This window comes from Myotis brandtii, unplaced genomic scaffold, assembly GCF_000412655.1.
Source record: "Myotis brandtii unplaced genomic scaffold, ASM41265v1 scaffold358, whole genome shotgun sequence".
In the NCBI taxonomy this organism is placed as follows: domain Eukaryota; kingdom Metazoa; phylum Chordata; class Mammalia; order Chiroptera; family Vespertilionidae; genus Myotis; species Myotis brandtii.
The window spans coordinates 3794597-3801709 of NW_005363772.1; positions in this window are offsets into that span (position 1 = coordinate 3794597).

Sequence of the window (7113 nt, forward strand, 5' to 3'; positions counted from 1 at the left end):
ACGGGTAATGCTTTATTGCTGATTGAGCATGTTCCCAGGACCTCTATAGAGGTCTGTCTGTGCACAGTGCGTGTTGATAGGAAGGAATGGCAGTGACTTGTCAACCCTGAAAAGGCCTGACAGCCCGGGGAAGAATGCTATGCAGATCATCCGCCTGGGATGGAAAATAGGAATTGCTGCTATGTATTGAAAAGGCTGACTCTCCTTCTGGTTGGCCTCTTTCAGAGTATAGGAATCAGACACATACTTTTGGTAAATTCAGTTTACCATGTTTGTAAATGGGGTTAATTGCTTGAGAGAACTTAATTTGTTTCCTTTAGTCACTAATTGAACATTAATCAAAGACCATGAAAAAGACATAGTTTCTATTTTTAATTAAAATGGTTTTCCATTTTAAAGAGAATGATAAATTGGGGGAGTTGACTGACTGTAACTAGGTTTTTGGATTTATCCGGCAGGTGCTAGACTAGAGAATAACCAGCACAATCTTGGTTATAAGGAAAGAGTGATTAAAATAAAGCTTTGCTCACAGGGAGCCACTGGGCAGACTTCTAACCTGTCCCCATGGGCAGAAAGGGAATAAGGAGGAGGGTTGGATTCAGATTGATATCAGTGGTGGTAGCCGAGTAGTGACAGTCTCCAGTGAAAGGATATTAAAACGGTGTCTGGGTTATCAGCAATGCCATACTTAGAATCAGATAGAATATGCAGCAACTTCCTTTAGAAGGAATTCGAAAGCTAAGCTGGCTTCATTTGAATGTGGGTTCATGATGTATACCATGTGTTCACCCTCCTCTGTCTTCATCAATGTGACTGGAATGAGAACAATCTGAGGCACCCAGATCCTTTTATCAGAAAGGGACAGGGCCAGAGTGGGCCTAATGTGGGTCTGCCTCGGGCTGGCCTGTAGTGTGTGGGTTCTTGACTTCGTGCAGGAAAGATTTCACAACAGGAGTCCAGGTGACTCTGAGAGGATGTTTATTAAAGCTGGGGACAGTGAAACAAGGAAGGGCCTAGGATAGAAGAAGCAACAGGAGATACCTAGGTGCTGCTCTGCCTGGCTCTCTAGAAATGCCACAGGAAAGAAGTGAGCCAAGGTGTGCTGCTGTCAACTCTGTGGAAATTCAGAGAAAAGGGGACCTTGGAAACAGGTTCAAGGGTTAGCTTGGGACTAGCTGCCACTGCCCGTTGCTCCCCTGGTTGTAAGTCTCATGGGGTCCTTACAGTTTAGGAGATGCAACCTTAGTGGGGAGAAGGGAGGGGAGGGAAAGGCATGGGTGTATTCCCAGGAGGAAGAGTGTGCCCTGGGTCCTTCGAGGGTTTTAAAGGCTGGGAGTAAAGGGGAGGTCTCAGGGAAGCATCTCAATAGAGCATTTATCAGCTTTTCCAGATGTATCTTTCAGGGTCTGGTCTCCACTGATTAGTCAGCAACAGGGCAGGGGGTCATTAGTCACCATAGCTGGTCCTGGTGTCAACCACATGGTTTTGCTGCTCTTCTGGGCCTGAAGCTGAAACACAACTGAGGCCTAGATATTATCTCTAGGGAGGAAAAGTCACAAGGGGTCTAAACAGCATGACCAGTGATCTGAAAGGTCTGAACCACATGACCAGCGACATGCCAGGGGAAGGAAGGCCACCCAGGGGTGAAGTCTGGCACCAGTTTTGCCTATTGCTAGGTACTCGGGGCTTTCTGCCCTGGTGACCTTCTGTATCTGATTATAAATTGCTCACCAGTTTGTTCAGCTATCTGTCTCAGTTTTCCCATTCCCCTTGTCAAGGAATTTTCCGAGCTTCTTACTAGCCCACCTCACTTTAAGACCACTCTGGTCAAGTTCCTCATGAATTTCTAAACAGAAGATTAGAAGTTTTAAGCAAAGGATGGCATTCATTCATTCAGTAATTTTTTTTAAATCCTCATCTGAGAATGTGTTTTTATTGGTTTTAGAAAGAAAGGAAGGGGGAAGAGAGGGAGAGAAACATTGATGTTGGAGAGGAACTTTAATTGTCTGTCTCCCACATTTGCCCAATTTGTCACCCAAGCCACAGTCTTTTTGGTGTGTGGGATGACACTCTGACCAACTGAGTCATTCAACCAGGGCTCATTCAGTAAATTTTTGTTGACTTTTCATGGGACAACACAGTTCTAAACCCCATAAAGGACATAAAGATAAAAAAAAAAAATTGGCATCCTGCCCTCAAGGACTGTAAGAAACTTACAGTTAGTGCAGGACATATGCCATATGTAAAAATAATACTATAATTGTTTTATGTCATTAGAAAAATAAAAATATGTGTACTGATGATTTACGCTGTGTCAGGCAACACGCTCAGTCATCATGCATATGACATCTCATCAGATCCTTGCAACAATCCTGTGAGATGGATTTTAGAAGAAATGGGCAAAAATGGGGATGTGGGTGCAGAGTGACTCAGTTTGCACAGTCCAAATGTATGAAGCACAGTGATAAGTTCAGAGAGGTAGAGGGGAGACATTCAAGCGCTTTGATAGGCATCTAGAGTAATCAGGACTATGCTATAGAGACCTGCAGCTGGAAGCCTGTAAAGACCAGACAGGCAGATGACATGACCCTGATGAGTTGGGTGAGCTTTTCCTGTATCTGCATCTAAACAAACTAAGTAAGGAAAGCATCCTCATGCATGCACAGGTTTGGGGCCGGAGGTAATAAAAAGAGTCAATCTTCAATCTGTGATTCTAGTGGGCAGCACTGAAAGTGACTAGATTGTGGGCAATCAATGCTTTAGATGCATACAAAGAAAAATGGCTTGCAGTCAGAGACCTTGGTTTCAATCCCCGTTCTGGGTGTTCCGGAGCAAGTCACTCATGTAACACTAGAGGCCCGATGCATGAAATTCGTGCAAGAGTAGGCCTTCCTTCCCCCGGCTGCCGGCACCAGCTTCCTTCTGGCACCTGGGGGACCAGGGCTTCCCTCTCAGCCCCGGCTTCATCCAGAAGGTCGTCCTGAAGGATGTCCGGTCTAATTAGCATATTACACTTTTATTATTATAGATTGCTGAGCCTTTGATTCTTATGTCATAATAGGGCTAATAACATTCACCTTATAGGATGGTTGTGAGGATTAAACGAGACACAGACAGAGATCTTTGGGGGAGTAGTCAGAAAAGCAGGACCTGGCCCCCTAGGAGAAAGATCTTTAGCAGTGGGCTGCTCTTCTAGCTCAAGTGCTCATTGTTGCCAGATAAATTCAAGTGGGTGCTAGAGGGCTACTTGTCAGGAATGCTATGGAAAGGATTCTTGCCTCCAATAGGTAGTTGCATCAGATGACCTATAGGATCCATTCTACGTTCTACTTTTGTTATTTTCTGCATGTTTACTCTTGCTTTCAAAGTGTCCTCCTCCACACTGCACCCTATAGTGACAGTGTCTGGCAAAATTCATAGGTACTGCCCTGACCAGTTTGGCTCAGTGGATAGAGCGTCGGCCTGCGGAATGAAGGGTCCCGGGTTCGGTTTCAGTCAAGGGCATGTACCTTGTTGCGAGGACAGCCCCAGTGGGGGGTGTGCAGGAGGCAGCTGGTCGATGTTTCTCTCTCATCGATGTTTCTAACTCTCTATCCCTCTCCCTTCCTCTCTGTAAAAAATCAATAAAATATATTAAAAAAATTCATAGGTACTAAAGATAAGGCTGATCATCGGAATAATTATGCAGAAAATAGATATCTGATCTTCAGAGCTGATTTGTGTTGAAACCACAGAAGTCAAAAACAGTCTTTTCTATTAAGTCAGCTAAGATTCAGAGGAGTGGGTAAACTCGGGGTCGCTGCTTCCTGGACATCCTAGTTCACTTCTGCTGAGATGTCTTTATTCTTTGGGGCTTCCCTAAGATACACAGAGGCCAGTGGTTTCAGTATATTTCTTTAAGTGTGCAGCCGTGGGCAAACTACGGCCCGTGGGCCGGATCCGGCCCGTTTGAAATGAATAAAACTAAAAAAAAAAAAAGACCGTACCCTTTTATGTAATGATGTTTACTTTGAATTTATATTAGTTCACACAAACACTCCATCCATGCTTTTGTTCCGGCCCTCCGGTCCAGTTTAAGAACCCATTGTGGCCCTCGAGTCAAAAAGTTTGCCCACCCCTGTGTTAGAGTCTCTTTTAAAAATGAAGCATTATGGTGAAGCCTAAATGTAGAACAGAGAACAGCTGTAACTCTGATTAAGGGGGAGGGGAGAGGCTGGGGAGAAGGAGCCTGAAATCTGGCCCATCGATTCCTTTCTCACCCACTCTGGAACCCCTGGCTTGAACACTACTGCTTCAGCCGGGGCCAGTTTTCAGCTTTCCTCTTGAGTCTTTTGTTTTCCGGACTCTGATGGCAGCTGTTATCACTCCAGCTGTGGAGGGGATGGGAGGCAACTTCCTGTTATTCTATCCTGCCATCCCTATGGGGGTGGGACATTCCCTCCCTCATCTCCTGCTGCTGGTTGTAGAATGTGAGCCTGAGTGTAGCCATCCTATGACTGGGGCTGGAAGAATGACTGGTAGCCACTCAGCCACTGTTAGAAGGCATTTGGGAGGGCAAGGCAGGCAACAGGCACGACAGACAAGTGTGTCCCTGACTGTGGGAGCGAAGGATGAGTGGCTAAGAGGCAGGTTAAGTGTTTGGTGCATAAAATATCTGACAGGGTGAAGGACTGTTGCATGAATGGTGGCAGAGTGGGAAAAGGGAAGGACTCTGGCCAAAGGGGGGTTGTGGGGGGGGGGCGGGAGGGAGATGAGCGTTTTTTGGCTTCAAGATTATTTGGGGGTATTTGGGGGTTTGGTTTATTTAAGGAATGCAGGGGGGTTATAGGTGATAAATGATTGATTTTTTGGTCCTGTATTTTCATTGAGTTTTTCCCTTGAATTGGGTGGAAAGAATACAAAGAGATATTAAGCATGGATCTTGCTCTTCAGAGTTTGGGAAGATAGAAAATGTATATAGGTAGACATATATTACCATATGTTTACACATCTGTACAATCGCAATAAAGCTTACAATAACCTTGGATGCATCATCAGCCCCATTTCATAGAAGAGGTAACTGATGGATGTTTTAGTGACTTTGCCAAGTTACACAGCAAGTAAGTAGCAGAACTGGGCAATGGACTCCAAGCCCTTTTTCTGTCCACATAGCACACAGCAAGGACAGGACTTTGATTAATTAAGCTTTGACTGTGCCCCGGCCCAGGACTTAAAATGCAGAAGAGGGTCAGAAGGTACCAACTTCCGGTTATAAAATAGTCATGGGGATGTAATGTATAGCATGGTGACTATAGTTAATAATACTGTATTACATATTTGAAAGTTGCTAAGAGAATAGGTCTTAAAAGTTCTTTTTTAAAAAAAACAACACACAAAACGACAACCTTCCCCTGTTTCCCCCCCCCCCCCCCCCCCCCCCCCCCCCCCGTGGGGTTTCCAGTTAGGCCAGAAGAAGAGAATCAAGCCGAGATCTGTGAGGAGACCAGTTAGTCTGTAGCAGTGTTTCCCAGGACTGAAGTGGGAGATAAGGTGGGAGAGGTAAATAGACCAGGTTAGGGAGAGTGTTAAATGGCTAGCCAAGAATTGCCGAGAAAGGGGGCCAGAATTTAGAGGGGAAGATCTTGATGGCAAAACCAAACAGTGTTTTAGAAAACTCATCTGGTAGGGGTGCACAGAGCTGGGGGGAAATGGAGTCAGAAGTGTAAGGTAGGAGCTTGGAATGGTGTAGGTCTAACAATGGCAATAACATAAAGTAGGTCTGTGAGAGCACTGGCCCTGGTCTGTGGACTTTTATTTACTTATTTTTTAGCATTATAGTGTTCGAATGAGTGTAGATTGTGGGCAGTCATTGCTTTCAAGTAAAGAGAAAAAATGGCTTTGGAGTCTAATGGATCTTGGTTTCAACCCCAGTTCTGAGTGTTCTGGAGAAATTTACTTAGGTAACCTGGCGAAGCCTTTGATTCTTAGGTTAAAATGAGGCTAATGGCGGCAGGAGATGGGGACATCTATAATAGTATCAACAATAAAAATAAAGTTATTAAAAAAAAACACTGTTAGATTAAAAAAAATGGGGCCAATGACGCCACTTTACAGGATGGTGGTGAGGATTAAATGAGGCACAGTGTTGGACTCTGCATCCCTCTACAAATCTGGCAGGATGGTGAAATGTACAACATTGTCATCCATCAAAGAAAATCTAATCCAACAGAAAGTCAATAATTAATTCATTGTCCTTCCAGAAGATGATGGATAATAAGCTACCTATATATCTCATATTATTAGAGCCACTTCTCACCCTGCAGTTCTGCCCGGGAGCAGAGAGACACATCGAAAGAACCATCTCCTGAGAATCTTTCTGTTCTGTTAGCCAAGGGGATTATACAGCGTGATATCCGTCGAGGGTAAATGTTAGTTAATTCTTAATTGATAGCTCAGCCTCTGCAATTGGTTCCATTCAACAGTAATTATTCTCCTGTGGCTTGTTCAGCTCAGTTGTGAGTTCCCCTCCTTTTCAGTTGTGCATGGAAACAGCAGCGTTAAGGCTGGGAAACAGGTAAATAATAATTTTTCTTATTTCGCTTTTATTTGCCTGGAAGCTCGCGTGGTGTGATTGATTTTCATCGCTAACAGCAAAAGCAGTCACATGGTCGGATAACGCTGCAAGTTAACAATTCACAGCTGGTCGCCTTTCCTAGCATTGGCTTCCAAATTTTCCCCAAGTGCCTTTGAAGTTCTAAATCTCCCGTCTAGGGGAACACCCAGCGGTCCCCAGGTAACAGGGGAGCAGAGGGAGCTGGCGTGTTCCTTTATTTGCATGCTTTTTACAGCTGGCCATTTTCTGCTCCGCGCACCGCCGGACTCGGACTTGCCCGTGACACAGAGGCAATGGTTTTTCCTTAAAAAGGGGGTTGGGGTGGGTTAGTTTCATTTCTGATCTGGGATGCAGTGAATACGCCAAAGAAAAGTTTAAAACCCCGACCCGAGAGGTGCTTCCCCATACATCTCCTTCCCTGAGAGATAGCAGGAAAGGCAGCATTTTTTTTTCCATCAACACCCACTTCCAGCCCTAGTCTGGCTCTGCGAGGAATGTATAAAATTAGTTGGCTCCTCTGA